The sequence below is a fragment of the Rhopalosiphum padi genome, chromosome 1 (genome assembly GCF_020882245.1).
Source record: "Rhopalosiphum padi isolate XX-2018 chromosome 1, ASM2088224v1, whole genome shotgun sequence".
Classification (NCBI taxonomy): Eukaryota; Metazoa; Arthropoda; class Insecta; order Hemiptera; family Aphididae; genus Rhopalosiphum; species Rhopalosiphum padi.
Window position 1 is genome coordinate 26584349 of NC_083597.1, and position 17923 is coordinate 26602271.

Here is a 17923-nt window from a genome sequence, read left to right on the forward strand (position 1 = left end):
ATGTGGCTTGTAGCACTGTGTGATGGGTGTGGTATTATTGTAATTTTTATAGTTTTTTTTATTTTATCAGATAAATAATATTACAATTTTCACATATTTGCAGATTTTATATACACAGATACATCGATTCACAAATATCAGTATTCAAGGTAGTACAAAGACATTTTTTAAAAGGTATTTACAATTTAAAAATTCAAATTAAATTAAATTTTAGCATTTTTGATTATTTATTAATTAAATTAAATTATATTTTAGCATTTATAAATTTAAAAAATAGAACCTCTCTGGTTGGGTAAAATACAATTTTATTTTGATATTTCATATTAAAAATAATACTCCGGGGATGTTTTGTATTGAAGACATGATGACGGAGATATTTTGACGTATAACAAAACATATTGGAAATGTATAATGATATATTTTTTTATTGTGTTCGAAGTTAAAATTTCAAGTACCCAATCCATCTTAATAATAATTAATATTTATAGTTATTTTGTTAGAATATTTACAAACTCGTAAACCTGTATGTAAATCATGCATATAAGTGATATACAGCCATGTACAACAATAATAATATTATAGTCGCATATATTTTTTTTTTCATTAATGTTAATATATATTAAATATATAGGGTGTTAAAAAAGTTTAAAAACGGTCATTTAACTAATTGGGACTCATAAACGATAATATAATATAATTAATGAGGTTATTTAATATTTTACATAATAAATGTATACAGCCGTTGCTCCATAAAGGAATTAAAATATGCATACAGTAATTAAGAGTTTCCTAACTTTTTGAACACCTGATTCTGGTATATGAATTAGTATATTATATGTTATTAAGTGGTCATTGTAAACACTGATTGGGAATTGTATACAATGCCTGAGTTTTTCATGCCATGTGGATAATTATATGTATAGAAAATATATAATGATATGTATATAACGTTATATACTTGTATATTTTAGTGTTATACATTTATGGCCCAATCTTCGGGTAGTAAAAGGTAAGCTAATATTTTATATGAAGCAAGTAGATAAAATGTGGCCCAATTATCGACCACCCAATTATACTTCTTTTAGTTCAAATCAATAAAAATTATCTCTTATGCTAAGGTACTGAAATAAACTTATACATTTAGTACCTACGTGTTATACAAAATGACCGCACCAGTTTTAGCACTGTATACAATGCAGTCTACATGGGAAATAAATATTTATAATTTATATTGCCCAAATATAAGGTTTATTGTATACGATGCCTGGTTAGTGTTTATAATGACTAATTTTTCTACTTTAACTGTAACATTTACATAACAAAAATTCTAAAAACAAAGTAAACACTTAAATTAATCCATGATTTCATAAAATCTCATATAGTTTTTAATATTTTTTGATTTTTCAATTATACTTTAGTATTTGTGTTTAGTATTGTAATAATTTAATTTGTTTGACCCCTCTAGAAAAATGTAAAATGATGAGCCACTGATGTAGTTACCATATTTATGTAGCTTCTCATGTTTTTATTGCTTTAAAATTATACTAAATATTTGACCTCGATACATATATAAACTTGTGTAGCTGTGTAAGATAGAAATTTTACTGAAATAAAAATATTAGTGGAAATTTCAGTTATATGGGCTGGTCAAATCGTTTTATACGATGGCAGGCAGCAGAAGCGAATGGTGGTCGAGGCTGAGATTCTAGAGAAGTATTTTCAGATCCTCGATCGATTTGACGCCATTGAGGCCCGTCGAATTTGCTTGCCGACCGGATCTCAATATTTATTGCGACGAACGGCTGTAAAACATACGCAATGATTCAATGGTCAACCAACCAACTTCAAAATGCAATTTTGCTGATTAAAAAAACTAGGTAAATGAATTAATATAGTTTTAATTGCGATATATGATGTGAATCACCTAATGTTTAACGTTTTTTTAACGTATATAATTGTATTAACAAATAGAAAACAGTGAACTTATTTTTTTATTATATGAGTATGTAAAAAAACTTACAAGGAATATTGAATTCAATTTAAAAATCTTAGATATAGAAAGAATTTTTTTGATAAATTTCTAATTATAAAATAATTTTTGTTTTACTTGGTAGTATTGAAAAGTACTGAGCATTTTTATTTTTGGCTCCCCAAAGTATCAAATAAAATTTATCTGCTACCAGAAACCACCTAAAAAAACCACCCTTAAAGTTGAAAACTGGTTTTTTGTAAAATGTTTAGCAATACAATTATATTAGAACTTTCAATGTAAAATTAAAAATTAAAACCATTTACATACAGTGAGTATATACAATTATACAAACTGAGTATAGGGTATGTAAGGCTTGTGAAATTTGAATCTGGGACGTATTTTTTTTACGTTAGTTAGCATGGCTATTATACACGTCTACTAGAGTGGTTGAAGAGTTTAAAAAAAATTATAATAATCAACCTTTGTATCTTATTTTTAAGTTTTAATGTATAAAATGTATTTCCCGCATTTTAAAATATTTATTAAGTTCAATCTAGGTTATAAGATTGATTAGTTTATACATTTGTAATAAACATAATTTATAGAGAATACTTTGCACTGTAGTCTATAGTAGAATAAAAAAATAATAATTAACTCGATTAAAACAAGTTATTGTTTAAAAGTAAAAAAAAATCGATGATTCTTACTATAAATAAGATATTTTATACCCATGTAAATATTTAAAAGTTAAAATATATTTTATATTTCAATAATTTTTGTGTTATTCATCAGCTATTTCGTTAAAATTCTTAATTTATCCTAAGTACAAAATTATTTTTAACTAGATTTAAAAATGTAAATTATTTATATTTTCATTATCATACAAATGCTAATTTCATTAATTGGGTTTATAGTTAAGGTAAGAATGATAGTAGGTGTGTAGAAAAAGTTGAAAAATGTTTATATTAGTAAAATTTAATGGATATTGGATAGTTTGTATTATTCAGTTATTGTTGATACAATATTAATAGCTAATAGGTATATAATAATAGTTATGTGAACTAAAATAAAATTATTGAATTTTTAATAATATCGAACCTGTTGCCTGTTGGTATAATTTGTTTTTACTCTTTACTCTGGTATGTTAAATTATACATTTAAAGTTTGAACACCAGTATGTTGTAGATGCGGCCGATGCGGGCATGTATAATTTAGTGTTGAAAATGGTAGGAAAATCAGACAACGAAATGGGGCAGACGTTTTGAAAATAATGTTAAAATAATAAAGAGCATGTTTCTCTTAGTTAGTACATAATTTAGTTGATTATTATTCTATGGTGTGTAAACGCTCGAAGGCAAACAATAGCGGTTCTATTTTAATTATTAATTTTGCAAGATGTTGCATTGCCCGTACGCCGGAAACAATGAAAAGCTAATGTCTAAGGGCCTTACTATAGAATCATTTACTACCTAAAAACATATATCCATAAAAAATATATATTATATATAACTATAATCAGAGTAAAGCTCTCTCGATTTACAAGATCTATTTTTAATGCATTAAGTATGTTTTTATTTTTTTTTAAAGATTTGAAAATTATAGTTAAATGAAAATTACGACTAAATAAATGTACACATTTCTTTTTAAGAGGTATATAGTATATACTATACAGTTTACACATACATTTAATACATACTATATAGTATTTACATAAATATTATGATAATATTTATAAAAATGTGTACTTATTGTTTGTGTATTTTTATTTACAAAATAGAAAATGTTATTTAAAATGTATATATATATTACGTACAGAACTATGTTTCAATAGAATAGAATAAATATGTTTTTCTTTAATTACTCAGATTTACTCTAATTACTAGTATTTAAATTGTTTGATTTTGGGTATAAGAGTTTTAAGTAATCGTATATTTTTTTCAATGATTTATCTTAACTGTTTTTGATAGTTTACAAGATATACTGAATCACGTAATTAATTATTTTATTTGCACATAATATTCGTAATACATTTTTGAAATGAGTTTTTATGATAAAGAAAAATGATACGCATTATGTATTAGGCTTTATATTAGTGGTGTAATTTCAGTCTATGATTTATGTCAGTATTACATATTATTTTTGCTGATTGTACTTTTACTCTATGGATAATTATCTAAAATTTGTTTTGTTTAGTTTTTTGATTTGTTGGTCTCTCATTAATTCGGGTAGGTATTAAATAACATTAGCAATACGGTGTAATTTGCTTTTGTAAATATTTACAAAAAATTGAATAGATGGTGCGAAAAGGTTATTATTTTGTATGCCAACTTGGATACTCTGGGAAGCTCTGATTTTTTTATTAAACACGTGCTGACCTTAAAAATGGTGTGCGAACCTAACCTGTAATATAGTAACCCACTACCGCGCCACTGGTGGTGTCGCCTGTGATTGTTGGTTTCCATTGGGGTAGTCTACGGCATTTTGCGCGGTTTGGGCGCCAGTTCGCCGGCATCGCTCGCACGTTTTCGCTGTTTCTTCTGATAGATCCCGTAAGTATTGCTTTTTATATTAATTCGGTTGCTATGTGCGTAATTAAAATTTATAAAAAATAAGTACTACCTATTGTTTAAAACTTAGGCGTGATAATATGTTTGTGTTAACAAATCAGTTTTTGTTGTTTTTTTGTACTTAGAGTGTTTAAAGTAGGAAAGTATAATATAAAGTCGTAAACGTAATTTTAAATGAAATTAAAATATAAAAGTTAAAATGACTATCTATTTATTAATGTTAATTAGATTAAACCAATAATTTAATGTTTGTGTCATAAGGTAATACTATATATATATATATATAAAGCGTGAACTAAAATAAATACTCCTTGTTTTAATATTTTATTTTGGTTAATATTAAATTAAATTATATTTAAATGTGTTTAGATGTTATTTAAATTTAAACAGAACTATTTATTTAAAACACTGGTTTGAAAATATAATTTCTACAATGTAAACCGTAAATTTACAACTTTATTTAATATTTAACTTATATATATTTTGAAATACCTACCTCAAATACTTCAGTTAAAGAAGATACTCAAGTTGCTCAGGTTTTTTTTATTGTTTGGAATAAGTTAATTGTCTAATACGATATAATATACAGCTCCTAAATTATTTATAATATATTGATTGTCTAATAGCATATGTTAAGGATATACTACAGAATGAGCCAACTTTAACAGCTTCCGAAGTTAGAACTTTATCTTACATGATTTTTAAAATATTAATACATAGTTTTATTTTAATGATGCTCAAATATTATTTAACATTTGTTATTCTAATGACTATTAAGTATTTATTGTTTTGATTTAACTCATGTTATCAATTATTATTTATTGAAAATAAAATTCATAATTTTAGTGATATAATAATAATTAAACATCACGATGAATTAAGGTAAGAAGATATAAACATCAGACAACTGTGGCTAAAGATAGTATATATTTGTCACATATTTGTTTTACCAAAATGCGATAATTAAAAAAAAAAAAATTAATTTAAATTTAAATTTAAAAGTCAGTAACTAATTCTGTTTTACACCGACACAAATACACAATAATGCATTATTTAATATTATAGTGATGTGGTTTATTGTGTTAAAAAGCATCATTGCTCGTATTATTTACACAATTGTATAGATACTTTTCCTTATGGCTTATACTGTAATAAGTTATACTATTACAAGACAATATCCAAATTATATTTATAAAATACAAATGTATTTCTATTTTGTTTATTAGTAATTTATAACTAATTTTAATATAATATAATTAAATATTATGAAGTATAAATTATTTATGTTCTCAGTAATTTAGTAATTTAAAAAGTTACTTCATAAAATAATTAATATAAAAATTTCTTATAACAAAATTTGAATTTTTATAATATGCATTACCCCACGAATAAAAAACCATTTAAGCCGAATTAATAACAATTGTCCATCAAATGTAAATAATTAATGTTTTTATTAATTGCATGTTTGTAGAAAAGAGCGATTGAATTTTCAAAATTTAGATAAAACTATAGGAATGATTTTTTATTTTCAACTGCATTGTTTTTTTGTCTATTTTACTGCAATGATTATATAAACGACTTTTCAACCTTGATAATGCAAGAACATAGATTTGAAAATTAGTGTAATACCATTTATAATTTTAATTTCTATACTGACGTTTAATGATTATAAAAATTTAAAAATATCATTTTTTTATTAGCAAATAGTGTCTATAACATTTGCCCAATACTTTTTATTATATATCATAAAATACAATATATATATATATATATATTGCATAATTTTTTAATTTAATTAAAATAAAAAATATTTTTATATCTACTACCTTTAAGCAGATTTTGTGTTGGTAGTGGAGTGTTACATGTTACAAACTTAAATTACATATATTACAGTAGCATATTGATTATTAAAAATTAATTAAACATATGTATATAACAGTGTAAAGAAAAATTAAATTATAAATAAAAATAGAAAATACTTAAGTTACAAATTAGATACAATTATTAACTAAAGTGAAGAATTGTAATATATTAAATATACATAAACTATATTACAATAATATAATAAATACATTTTTATGGTTAGAAAGTTGAGACTCAAACAATATCCTTAAATCCTTTATACTTGAAATGTTTACAGTTAACGTCTTTACTTAATTATTTATATTTGTGTATCATAAGTGTATTTATATTTTATATATAAGTAAAGCTAATAGGCTATTGATACTTATCTAAATATTTATAATTTTTAATATAAAAATGAATTTCGCTTAACATATTTGAGTTAAGCAAGTATTTAACTAAATATTTTAGGGGTTTCAGTTTTATAGTTATAATTATATTGTGAATATAAAAGGTTTCGTTACCTAAAGTTTTACTTCCTTTATATATCTTCACAAGCTTTATTGAGTTAGCAATTAATTAACTTCATTAAATTAGAAAAAATAAAAATAAAAAAGTTTTAAGTTGTTACTTTGGGGTCTGAGCTACGAGGAAGTTATAGTAATGACAAATAATTTATCGAGATTTTTCAAAAATACTTTAAATAAACTAACCAGTACCCTATTTTTAGATTATAAATGAACGACAGATAATACATATCATTTCAAAATATAGTATATTTTAAAACTGTCTACTGTTTACAAAGTTTCATTTAATTATTTATTTTTTTTTTTTAATCTTACAATGGTAATCAAAAGTTGTATATTTGATACTCAAATTAATATATTTTTATTTTGATTGATTTTGCAGATATAAAGATTAAATTTTTACTAGTTTTTATTGGGTTTTAATATGAAAAATAACAGATTTTTACGCGCTTTGTGTGAGTATAATATTTGTAATACAACGTTCGATGTTTGAGTACTAGGAATCTATTTTTATTTGTTCCATTGGGAAAACTGTACTGTTTATTGTTCAACGGAACATATAGCCACTAATAAATCCAGAAACTTAAACTTTGAGTATGGTCATGTTTATAATATAAATTATTATGATGTTTTGTCGTTTTATAAGTTAGATTATTATATTCCACAAGACCAATAAAATATTTAAGTAATACAAATATTTTATGATTTAATTTAATTTGAGATTCTTTTAATAGAAATACTTATTTTGTTTATTTTTTATTAATTAATTAAAAAGTTAATGGTACCGTTAATATTATATCATACTATTAATATATAAATATTCGAAGTTTATTATTTGGTTATTGTATTTTACTGTGGGCTTAACTATTTAAAAAATATCTTTCGTTGAATAATTAATAATTTTAAAATTTTATTTTGATTGAGTAGTATTTATTATTAGTGAATAGTAAGTACTGTTAGTACTATTATTTAAGATTAAATAATATAAGTAAAATTAAAACTGTGATGGATATTTATTTTTCTTAAATGTGTTATACTATTTAATGGACAGAAGAGATATATCTACCGAATGTTAGATTTTCATATATCGTTACTCATCTAGTTCAACTAATTGAAATAAATTATTGTAATGATACTAAAAATTGTTTGTTATATTATAATGCTTTATTTTTCAGTAGTACCTACACTTTTAATAAATGTACTTTTACGTCGGAAAGCTGATATAACTTGTACCTATATTCGAATCTGTAACCTTATTGATATATAAATTGACAAATAAATTGAATCGTGTCGAATAATTTTAAGCTGATTACACACGTTGTAATTTTCTCTTCGACCTTTTTCGACATAATCCAATTTCAAGGAAATTCCAATTATAAAAATATTCACATGCTCGTTCCATGTTCCAAATTTGCAATTTAGATATAAGTCACACTAAATGGGAGTATAATTTTTTTTTATTTCCTCATATGTATGACAAAAATATTATATGAACGTGTTTGTTTTTTAGAAATTTGTATATTGCATATGTACCATAATATTTTCAAGGAAAATCATTTTGACAAAAGTGAAATTTAATGCCTGCTGGGACATTGGCTCCCAAAAGACTTGGGACGTGTGTATAATAATAATGAATAGATTACCTATTTTCGATGGAAGCATGTATGTTTTTGGTCATAGCGAAGAGAGTAAAGAAATTAATCTAAATTCAGAGATACCGATAAGGGGATTGACATAAACGCAAATAAATCGTTTTACTACGATATTGTACACCTTTTTGCACATGAATTGTGTCTTGATTAAAAATTATATACTACGTTTTTGTTTTCCGTGGCTGTGGCCTTTCGTTCTAGTTATTTGATCTACTCCGGATACCAATTTCCCGTGTTTTTCTCGGTTTATGCTTTCTTTTATTTTAGTTTTCTTACTGGATTTTCGTGAAAAAAACCACCTGTTTAAATCTTTGTTGGTTGGAATAAATTCAATGTCATTAAACGTAATCTATAATAAAACAAAGAAAACTCGCAAAGAACATTACTGACACGACGCTTATTTTATTCATATCAATAAATTATAGGTAACTGTATTTTTTATTTAAATACAATTTATAAATTATTAAAAATAATGTACAAAGATAAATAAAATTATATTTATAAATAAATTATAATTACTTAATTGTAATTGTTACACCAAAAATTAAATATGTGCTTACTATAGAATAATATTAGCTATTGTTTTGACCACAAATTTTTTTTCATAGCGATTTTGTTATTTTTACTGGACAAATTTTTTTTTTTTATTATTGATTCGTACTGTAAAATTACCAGTCAAAGAATATATAAAATATACATAGTTCTAATATTTGTAATATGTCATAGTGTTAGTTAAACTGATTTTAGAATTAAAAATGAATAATACGTAGATAAATTCCTTTACATTTTTAAAGTAGTTTTCGGGATTAAGCGCTTTAAATATATCTAAACTTTGAAATTTCATGTGAAATTTATAAATCAATAAACAGTGAAGAAATTATAAGCCTATACAAAAATTGTACTCATATTTTAATCTAATTCAATTTTATAATATATATATATTTTATTTTATATCTCACGATAAGCAATCTCCTAAGGTTTTTACGTTTTATAAATCGTTGGAAATTATTAATAAGTTATAACTGTTAATTACCTATGTAATATACTAATGAAGTCACTTTAATTATATAACCTCAAAAAAATAAAATGTTACTATTTTTATATCGTATTATCAGTATTAATATATTATTAGTTGAGAATCTTTGGTTAGTGTATGTGACATGTGTCTTTTCTATTTCTTTATTAAAACTATGATAATTAATTATTCCTTATAATTCATCAGAAGTTGAACCTTGAAGGTTTTAAATTATATGATCTTATGTATTCGAATTAAATGTATAGATGCGTGTATTGATCTAATATCGTCTATCGTGTATTGATATAAATGTATTTAGTAAATTCAACGTCAATTTAATTAAGATGACTAATCAGAGTGACGAATTGAGTATACAAGACAATACATCCAAAATAAATTTTGTTGGACTCAAAAATGTACTCAAAAACCATGGTGATTGTGATACTTGCGGTGGTAATAATGTTACAACGGAAGCTAAGGTCAGTATTGACTATTGACTATATGTTTTGAAACAATTAATGAAACAGAATGAAATGCTGATGAACTTAATTTTATTACAAGTAAATAATACAAATCGTGAATTTAAAGTTATATCAGTTGTACCTGATTTGAATAAATTATTATTTAGTTTTACGGGAAAAAAGTAATAACAATTACGCTTTAGTTTTGTTGAACATTGTGAATAGTATAGCAAATTTCCATAAATGGTCTGATAATTTTAAAATTGAATCTATACGTACTTGCCTAAGTCCAGCTAAATAATGGTTCATTGTTCGAGATTTTAATTTTTGGTACTTTGAATCTCAGTTCAGACGAACCTTTGTTATACAATCAAATATCGGTGGTCCATAGAAAACTTTAGTTGCAGGTGTGCAAAATTAAAATTAAGATGTACCTATTATATTATTACCATAAAAAATCAAAAAAGTACGTCTCTGTCAAAATCTTAATTCTGGTATTGAAGATATTAAAAAACAAGTATTGATTGGCGTTAACTCCAAAGAACTTTAAGAACTATTTTAGTATAATATATTGGATCATGATAATTCCAATGAAGACAGTTTGTTTATTTATTTATTTAATGATAATATACGCTTATAATGGACTTAGTATAATTGATACAATACAACAACAGAAATACAAGTTATAGTTATTTAATCTACAGAACATATGATAAATAAAAATCTATTAATAATTAAAAGATTACGTTAGTAAATTATTTATGATTAGATTTACCTGGTTAGGTTATCATTGAAAATCAAAGTTTTTAGTAAATTTCCTGTAGTTATATCATTCTATTAATCGGAGCAAAAAGATAGCGATTTTAGCGGTAGGTATTTGTATGGAATGTTTAAGTTACACGAGTTTTAAGACAAGGACATTTAAAGGTACGTAACTCTGTAGTTCTGGATAGTCAATTTGAGTAATTTCTAGAGCCAAAGCACATTATTAAATTTTCTTCTCTTTTCAAGTGATACGATATTAAAATGTTCTGCTAGTTGCTCGAGAGATACGTAAAAGCCTGTTTTGAACACGTTCAATCTTATTTATTAAGATAGCTTGATGAGGGTATCAAATTACTGAGCCATATTCTAAAATAGAACGAACTAGAGAGAAATATAGCATTTTTAGCAATTTAGATTATTGAATTTCCGGCAGTTACGATGTATAAACCCAAATTTACGGAGAGTTTTATTAAACATTATATTTATGTGATCGATAAAAAATAAATCACTTGATAATAAAATATTTAGATCTTAAATTTGTGATACTACTGTTAATTCTAGACCATTAATTATTTATTATTATCTTAAGTTTAAGTTTCGAAATGAAAAAAGATTTGAGAATATGTATATATATTAATAAATAAGCCATATAATGAACACAAATTATAAAATTTATCTAAACTAGATAGTTTATCGTTTTCATTAATAGAATATACTGGTAAATAATGTCCAAAGAAGTCCACGAATATTAAGACTATAGTATTTAAAGATATTTTTGACTTATAGGTGATTTTATAGGGACTTTTTATAAGAAAAACAAAACAAGGCTTCTTAATTTTTGTTCTAAGATATGTTTAATTCGTACGTATCTCGATGAATTAGGTCATGTTGGAATAGATAAAACTATACCAGTATTGTCAAAAATATATCGATTTCTGTAGATTTGTTGAAAGTCAAAACGTGCATAGACAATTGTATGAAATAAATACATTATTCTTCACTGAGAGTTAAAGCAGGTTTCTCACATAATGTCCCAAAACGTAATAAATCTTTTTAGACTATATATATTGGTTATTGCAAGTTAGAAAAGATAAGACTTAAAAATAAATATTTATTAATAATTATAGATGATTTCTCTAAATTTATCAAGTTATATGTTTTAAAATGACAAACTTAAAAGAAGTACTTAAGTATCTAAAAATAAACTTCCAAACTTACAGTAGACTAAAATGCATTATAACAGGTTGAGCTACAACCTTACTATTTTTAAGGTATTTGTTGACTTAAATGACATATACTATGGTAATTAATAGTGAGTTGAGCATCTAGGATAAATTGATAAGTTGAGTAAGCTAATAGAATCATTATTATATTATTTACTTTAATGAAATTAAATAATATTCCAGATAGATGAGATAACATATTAGAAACAGCATAATTTGCTGTGAATAACTCTATAGGAGTACGGTATAACTCCTAGTGAATTATTATTTAGTAGGTATTAGATAAAAAGGAAAAATGTATGATTTTGTTAAGGAATATTTAGATATACAGTGTAAGGAAAGTAACTACAAATATTAATAATATTATAATAAAAAACATAAGGGAGACATATATTGTATAGAAAAGGTGATTTATGGGATGTTGGAGAATCGTGATGTAACACTAGGTGTAAACAAAAAGTTAATAGCAAATTATTGAGGCCCTTATATAGTTAGAAAATTATTAGGAAACGATAGGTATGTGATAAATTACACTGAGGGGTTTCAAATTACTCAAAGACCATTCAACAGTGTTTGTATCGTTTGTGATGCCTCTAGAATGAAACCTTTGTTTTATTGTCAACATGTTGAGATTTGAGATATCAAATTTATAAAACTGCAAAATTGAATGGCTTATTTTTTCTATTTATTTTGTATTATATTAAAATTAATTAACCTTACAATTATATTTTGTATTTATATGTATAATATATTAATCAACATGTCATAGGTATTTAATAAAAATATACTATTTAGTATTTACTAAAGGTTGAATGTTGAATTGTAGGCACTATAATATAACCTCATAAGAAAAATATATTACTATTTTTAATATTGTATTATCATTATTAATATATTATAAGTAGATCAGCTCTACTAATATTAGTGTACATATATTTTTTTATGTTTTTAGTAAAACTATAAGAATTAATTATCCATTACTCTAATATTATATAATATTTTCATTGAAATAAAAAAGTTATAAAACTAATTCTTGTTTCTCCCCATTGTTACAGACGTTTTGAGGCTTTAGGCAAATTAAAAAATGTAGTCTCTACTAGTCAACAGTAACGTATTTATGTCCCTTCTACTCAAAGTTATACCAAACAATTAATAATTACAATTTGAAATCTTGATCACTCGATTACACGAAACTTATATTATAATATTAATATTAATTAATTAAAATTACTGATCAGATTCGAAAAAGTCAAGGCATTTTTATTGTAAGGAAATATTTTTTATTTAAATCAAAATATAATAGAACTTATTTTTTTGCTACAATATCGGGGAAACACTAATATTATACTGACTATAAACTGTAATCATATACTTAAATACAATTTGGTAGTAAATATATGGTCGTAAAATATTTATAATTTATAGAAAAATCAAAGAAAGCGTAGAAATAAATAATAGATAGTAAAGAAGGATATGGGTGAGATATATATATATATATATATATATATGTCTTAAATAAATTGGTGTAGTTATTAAAAATGTAGGAAAACAGACAAAAACAGAAGAAGTAATCAAAAATGTGAAAGCAAAGGGAGAAAATAACTTAATTGAAATTTCTACTTTAAATTGATAATTTAAGTTTGTAATAATACTTATTTTGAAAAATGTTGTTATAGTTACAATAGTAAAATAATATAAGCGTAAGAAATACAGTGCATGAACAAATTATTACAAACAATTAAAATATTAAGCAGCACAAAATTATTTGAAATTATATATTTTAATAACCATAATTAATAAATTAGTTGATAAATTGTTTATGACCTTGTACCTATCTATTTTGAAAAAAATATATGACGTTCAAAAATAAATATAAGATTTAACATGATATACTACCTATATTATTAATACCATTGTATTTTATAAAATTAAATTACAATAGTAAATTAATTATTGGAATAATCAATTAATTGTTTTTTTAATAGTTAGTTGTCTGTGATAATTAAATTTATCATATGAGATGTAAATTAAATCTAAAACTAAATGAATAATAAATGTAATCAATAATCATGTTGAAGTACAGTCAGCATTAAAAAAGATTCTCACTATCCGACAATAATCGAATAACAGTTAGATTAGGGTGTTTTTCATGAATTTCTGTCTTGTTGTTCTTATATTTGAGTTGAAAGTACGAATAATCGGCAGCTATGAACTTTAAACGACCAATCCTAATGCATAGATGTATCAATGTTGTGCAAGACTTTAAATTTATATACGTGAACTCGAATATGAACTGACTGTTATAACTCCCCCTTAACTTATGGAAAGGACGAAGATTTCACTAGTCTAGTGTGCAGTACAGTATTTGATAGAGTAAACCCATCAGATTGACATTTTCCGTTGACGGGAAGTGTAACATTATATAATTTTACGACACAACGTTTTTCCTATGCTGAAATTTGATTCATTAGTCTCATTGTTATTCGCGGTGGTGGTATGTTAACAATTATTTTTATGATTAGGTTGGCTCTCTATATACTCGAATAAACAGTCATTGATTATATAAATAATGTTTTTTTTTTTAACTCAACTGTTTACATTTGTAATAAATATTTTATTTTTATTTTTTAGTCGAACGTATTGAATGTATAGTACTCTATGTATACTATGATAAATATTTGGGTTTGATAACTGTAGTTATAATCCTGAATCAGATCTATGATCAAAATTGTATTTTGCACTTAAATGTATTCTATAGGAAATAGGAAGTACACATAAAGACAATTATTTCAGTATTGTTTCGACTTGTAGATAATACATTTTTTTTAAGAAGTTATGATATAAATTATTTTTTGTGTTTTGTTTTGAATTAAATTTTTATATCAGGTTCAAACAATATTTGTATTAGTTTCTCACAAAAATTTGTATTACATAAACAATAAAATAAAATACATACCGACAGGTAGAAATGTCGGATAGGGTTTAAATCATCCAAATATTAATTTCTGATTTGAAAGATCACGTTTGTAAGTTGCTGGATGACAGCCGTTTTATAACTTTTATTCTGCTGACGTTTTGCGGGTAATATATAAACTATAAATAACTAAATAGATTTTATCGTTTGTAACAATAAAAATATCGTAAGACAAGAGAAAAGTGATTGAAAACATTTAATTTAATTTATTTATACATGAAATGTTAATAACTTAATTAACTCTATAACTTGTTAAGATTATGCTACAATATACTTATTAATGTATTAAAGTTTTTTATAGTTATGCATATTATGAAACTATATCATAGTATTTTGTTTAATAAATTTAAAATAAGAAATTAAATTAACAAAAGATGATTATAAAGAAGACATTTTTTAGAACTTAAATATGCTAATCATTTTAATTTTGAAATTGACACTTTATTTTCGAAGGGTCACATGTATAATTATATTATTATTTATATTACGATATTTAAAGTTTATCTCTTTAAGTCAATTTGTAACAAAAAAAGAACTTACCATCATTCCAGCTTTTTTACATTTTCGTTTCCCAAAAATTATCTGACTCTATAATGAAGAGGATTTGCTTAGCAAGTAATAAATATTTTTTTTCATAATATAATATTAATGAGGTTTATATTCATATCGAATTTATTCTATTAATTTTCATTCAATATAATTTTATAATTATATACTTGCGCATATTCTATAGTGATTTGATATTTATTTTACGGGATCTTACTAGTTATAGGAACAATAACTATTTTTTATTATATTATATACAAATAAAAATAAAACTCAATTTATATATTGAACAAAACAGTCAACCTCTCTTCCAAATAAGAAGTAGGTAACAGATTAGCTGTCAAGAAAGAGTGTACTTCATCATTGACTAAGTCAGGGGTGGCAAATTATTTGAACGCTACGTTCCAAAAATTATCTTTTTTTTTTGAACGTGTCATGATAAATATTATATATATTATATTAAATATTTAAAAAAAAATTACATAACTTTATTGTATAATTAATTTATTACCTAGTATAAATAAATATTATAAAATAATAACATTACTTTGCTAATTATTTGTTTTCTTAATTTGATTTTTTTGTTTAATACTTGTTGTCAATTCGTTGATATTTGGTTTATAAACATATTTCAATTTTTGGCGTGCCATGGATTTGCCATTCCTGGAATAAGTCATTATGATGGAAATGTTACATTTGAATTCAATGGTAAATAATTGAATACGAAAAATGTTTCTGAGCAAAGACTGTCAGTCAGTTTATATTACCTATCAACTATTTTTTATGATTTATGTATTTAAATTGCTATTGAAATTATTTAATTTACTATTCGTAAGTTAAGTTAGTTTTTGCCGAGAATATTGTATTTCTTATTTTATTAATATTTAATTATTATAATAGTATTCTACCTATATATTTATATCATATATTATTGATATGAATGTTTGAGTCAATACTGACTTACTGCAGAGTATGAATAGTTCTGTGGTGTAAATAGGTTGTTGTATACAATTAATCTAAATATTTTGAAAATATAACTGTGACATTTTGTAAATAGAATATAACCATACATATAAAAGTTTCTAATACCAACTAATAATATTTTTAAATTACAACAAAATAACTAAAATCGTTATTCTTGATTTCAAAAGGTATGTAATATTTGGCTGTGCCAAATCGTTACAAATCCAAACCATACAGGCGTTCTAATCAATAGTCCTCCGTTTTGTTATTTCTGCACGCTGGAATATATCCAACGAGAGATTTTCAAAATGATTAAAAAATCAAAATGGTACATCAATTAGTTACCAAACATCACTCTATAATTTACTTTAAGCTACTAATCCATTTTAACTTTATAATTTATTTATTCTCATGTAAATCTCTTCCTGGAAATTCAAAGCGTTGTTTGTAACGTAGAGTAATGTAGAGCAGTGGCTCTTAATCGTTTAAGGACTACAACCCAAATTTTCCCCTGAAAATCTATCGTGACCCACAGGGTTTTCATTTTCATAGGGCCAATAGTCTTAAAAAATCAAAATTTGTTTTATTTTTTATACTATAATGTGTATAGGTATATATTATAATGGTAATGAATATGATTTTACAAATGTATTTTCAATAACGAGTCGTGTGCGAAGTGTGTGCTTGTTTCCTATTATAGTTGATTACATCAATCATTTAAATAGTTTATGGTTATATAGTATAAAATAACATAAATATATTAGAATCTGTATAATTAATAAAAATTATCACGTCCCACCAAAAATTGGCTAACGACTACAGTTTGAGAAACGCTGGTCTATAGATTTATTATAAGTAAATACGTAACATAATAATCATCACGTTGGGTTCTAACACTGGATGGCATCTCTTTCCATAAAATTTACGTAAACATTTGTACATATTATCAAATGTGGAACTACGGCCTGGGCCAACGTGAGTGGCCCAGTCTAATGAAAATGTCTGGGCATATTCTTATGCTCATAATTAATATAGGTTATTATAATAACCATTCAAATTTTATTGAATTTTAATAATTATATAGGTATATATATAAAAAAAAAAATACTTGGTCTTATATATTTATTTATGAGAAATTTTGAATTATATTTTTAAATCGAATATTAAAAATAAACGTTTAATTATAAAATAATTTTCAAATTTTCGTGATTTTGATGAATTTTGTTAAAATTTAAATTTCAAATGCTTATAAAAAAAATATACCCATGTTAATATTTTTAAATACCTCTTTTAGCAACTTAAGAACCTTATTGTATTACAATTAACATTTTCAAAGTTTTCAACTAAGTAAAATCGACGATAAAAAATGAAAAATTATTTTAAAAATGTTGGAAATTTCTCATGCTAATAAATAAA

The 17923-nt window shown here is 23.9% G+C and overlaps 1 protein-coding gene across 5 annotated transcripts in view; it reads left to right on the plus strand.

The window, feature by feature from the left end:
* Positions 1-4443: 4443 nt before the first annotated feature.
* LOC132917832 (D(4) dopamine receptor-like) overlaps positions 4444-17923 on the plus strand; it is a 137876-nt gene continuing 124396 nt past the window's right edge. For 4 of the 5 annotated variants that reach the window (XM_060978771.1, XM_060978774.1, XM_060978770.1 and 1 more), the window contains exon 1: positions 4444-4521. The gene's annotated coding sequence lies outside the window, so the exon portion shown is untranslated. The remainder of the gene's footprint in view (positions 4522-17923) is intronic. The other variant, XM_060978772.1, reaches the window with a different exon arrangement.